General features: G+C 39.1%; 1 protein-coding gene across 5 annotated transcripts in view; it reads left to right on the top strand.

Annotated features, from left to right (window-relative positions):
• The window catches only part of PLEKHG1 (pleckstrin homology and RhoGEF domain containing G1), a 123,923-nt gene that overhangs the window by 99,556 nt on the left and 20,676 nt on the right, over positions 1–3,691 (top strand). The gene's annotated exons all lie outside the window — the stretch shown is intronic.

Consider the following 3,691-nt stretch of genomic DNA (forward strand, 5'->3'; position numbering starts at 1 on the left):
GATATACCATGAGATGTAACTAGATTCATTTGTTAATTAAATAGGTAGATTAAAAAAAATCTGTAAAGTATTTAAAACCAAGACCAAAAGATGACTTCAGCCTTAGGGTAAAAAAAAAAAAAAAAAAAAAAAAAAAGACAAAAAATCTATATGAAAAAACACAAAAGACCCAAAGAAAACCAAAGAAACCAAAAAGCCAAAGCCTGTGTCATGTTTTATACTTTGTCCTGAACTCAGTGTTACCAGCCCCAATCACTCAGTGTAATAGCTCTAACACGTGGATTTAGGATTAACTGGACCACCCTCTCATTGTGGTCCAGTAATTTGTTTATCATTGCTGTGACATATGAGATTTAATATTAAATTAGAGTGATGATACCAGCTTAGTGTTGCTGTTTCACCAGATCACTTGCTTCAGCTGAGTTTGAGAAAGCTGTTATTTRTCTAGTGATTGGTCTTTTGTAATTGAGAGACCTTAGTGTTGGCACCACTACTRCAAAAGTAGGATGCATTTTTGCCACATTGCGGTGGGGTTTAGGGCATGTTGTTATTGCTACAGATAGTTTGGATTGAATTGAAGGAGAGAATGGGATAAGGGCAAGTGCAAAGTCCTGATTCTGGAACAGAATAATCCCATGYGTGTGCTGGGTCTGACTGAACTAAGAAACAGCTTAACAAAAAAGATCTGGGGTCCTAGTGGGCAAGAAGTTGTGAGCAGGTCAGCAGAGTGCCTGTGCAGTGAAGGACTTYAGGGTATTTACAGATAAAACACTTTGGAGCTGATAGATATTTCTGCTGTATTGCTTGCTTATAGCTGGGACCAATGGGACTGCTCCTGCTGGGATGCAAAACAGAGATGGTTCAACTGATAATAAGAAGTCCAGGAAAAAGTTGTGCTCTCATTCAAATTGGCCAACTTAAAGGGCTTGTCTGGTAGACTTTCTGGCCTTTAGTTCCAAAACCCATCTGCATATCATTGCTTGTGCCTTTTGTTCCCTTGTCAAATGCTTTTAGCATTTGTATTATTGGCAGGCAACTGCCTGATGGCTCAGAAATTGCTAGAGATTGCAGCACTAACAGGCATTTTTTAGCTTCATCCAGACAAGCACAAACACTTAAAAGCAAAATCAAACAATACCAAAATACCCCACAGTTCTGGTTTTGGCCGTGAGGATTTCATTACAGCGACTGCTGACTGTCTTAACAGACTCCAGTTGTCCATTCTTGGTTGCTTGTGTCTTCCCAGCGCCGAGAAATGGAAATAAAACTGCCTTTTTTGGCAGCACATGCTCCCTCAAGTCTTACGGGACTTTGGCCATTTATTGTTTCATTTCTTTGAGTGCTTTAGATCTTCACTGTGAGTTATCACAGGGATATTATCGTGCTGAGGTCACAGCTCAGCCTGAGCGAATGGATGTGGCTGTGCTGGAGCTTCTTGAATGCTTCCAGTGGAACTGTGCTCAACTTACACAAGCTCTGGACATAGTGCCATTTTTTCACCTTACTGTGAATAGGTGTTGGGAATTTTAAGGGATGACTGAGTTTTCAYTTTAGGTACTGTGTTTGCTTTTTGCACTCTTGTGACGCTCAGTAACGACATAAAGTGAAAGTTTTTTCTTAGGACTCATGTGAAATCACACAAAGTTGGTTTGCGTGTATAACAGCAAAGTTATAGTTAAAGTAACTCTGGAGATTGTTGGAACCAAAATGTTTGATATTTTTGAAGACATCCAGGAAGCTTTGGGAATCATTCTCTTTGAATTTGACTTTTTTTTATTTGGTTTTTCTCAATAGAATTTCTTGTATAGCATATTGTACTTCCCGCACACAATCATACATGACTCTGTTTCCTGTGTATAACTTTCATGCTTGAGTTGTAAAAAACCTTGTAACTTTTAAGGGAAAGGATTATCAAAACACACTTTAGTGTACTTTGAACAAAACCACATAATTGTGGATTTGAATCTTTATCTTAACATTTTTGTGCTGAGTGCCCAAAGTAAATAGGCCCTGAAATGGCAGCTTTGATTTGTTACCAGACTTCATCAATGYCTTTAGCCTAGACTAGCCAGTCACATAAAACTCATTAACCAATAAAATAATGATGCAAAGCTACAACTTGATGTAAATACAAATATTTTATAACAACTTACAATGTTGTATTGAATCCCTCTGCTTCCAAATAGTTTAATACATTAATAACTCACAGGCAGTAAGATGCAAATGCATGAAAGAATACTTATTTTAAAAACTRCTATCCAGTCATGAATTGCTGTCTTTCACCTTTTGCCACAAGATTCAGATGGTGTGGATGGGTATTTGTTTAACAGTATGGGATCTCTGCTGCATGGCAGTAACCTGCCTCTGCGGGGAGTGCTGTACTAGTTTAGTTTATACCAGTTCTCATCCTCCCTCTTTGTCTAGAAGAAGTGTATTAACATTAGTATGTAAAACTTCTTGGAGACATTTTGCTGGTGACTGTAATTGCAGCCTGACAAAAGGGTTCCAGTGCAAGCTTAGCTATGGCKTAATTATTCACACAGAAGACTGTTAATAAGGTTGGTTTTTTTTGCCAGTTGAGTCTTTCATTTTCATAGTAATGATGCCAGTGTTAATTAAAAGATTGACTTCAGTATTCTATATGTTTACATTTAAATGAGTTGTTTTAAAGGAGAGCTGAATTCTGGCACGTTGCTCTTCTCACTCAGCACCCCAGAAATTCAGAACATATGTTTTCTGAAAGGCAGCTTAGCTAAGGGGAAAGGGAGAATTACTTTAATCTAGCATCTCGTTAGTGAAGAGGAGATCCAGGCAATTGGCTTCTGACTCCACTCATTTTCTCAGTCTCCATTTTCTTTAAAAGTGCCTTTTATGGCTATAAAAAAGCACGATGTACAGAGTTGAGGGAATGTATGTGGGGGGGATGTGCAGTGAATTGATTCCACTGTGAGGAAGCAGCTAAGTATAGCTGGGATCTGCTCACTCTCAGCTTTGCTCTTGAGGGTGACTTGCAATCAGTGCAGACGAACTCTCAGCTTGAGTCTTGGATTTTTGCAGCTTCTACCACAACAGCTTTGGRCCCCCAGATTTAAACTTGTCTCTGGAGCCATTCAGTCTCCATGCAGAGATCAGTTTTAATCTGGTCTGACGACAGTTGACATGAACAAAAACTCCTTTCAAGTTGAGTAAGTTTAAGAATGTCCAAAGAAATACTGATGAGCATAGCTGGTGTTTTCCTTGTGCAAGTGTTCAGAAAAACATGAAATCCATCTTAGTTCTGGTTTTTCTGTTTTCTCCTGTACTGAGCAGTGCAGTTTTGTCAGGCCAAGGAAGAACTWCTCTTGGAAGTGGCTGTCTTGGCCACTTTCCCAACATGTTCACATAAATCCAGCCAATGCCTGGGCAAGGTGTATGATGTTGATTCACAAGAGATCTGCAAGTTTGAGTGTGTATCAACAATCTCATCCTGGAGGCAAAACACATGTACTTGACTTTCTCCTGGCACTGTGCTTGCATTGCTCAGTAAAAGTAAATGCTCTCTGATGGTTCTGTGTGGTGAAATGAGCTGTGGCTCACTGGAGCGAGTACACACAAAAGTGCAGTACAGAATTTCGTGTTATGTCTGTTCATAAAGAAAGATCATTGTGAAACCATTCTTAAGGTTTAAAGGTATTGGGGGCATAAGAAACAA

The sequence above is a fragment of the Malurus melanocephalus genome, unplaced genomic scaffold (genome assembly GCF_030028575.1).
Source record: "Malurus melanocephalus ecotype Western Australia unplaced genomic scaffold, MMel_1.1 scaffold_264, whole genome shotgun sequence".
NCBI classification, from domain to species: Eukaryota; Metazoa; Chordata; class Aves; order Passeriformes; family Maluridae; genus Malurus; species Malurus melanocephalus.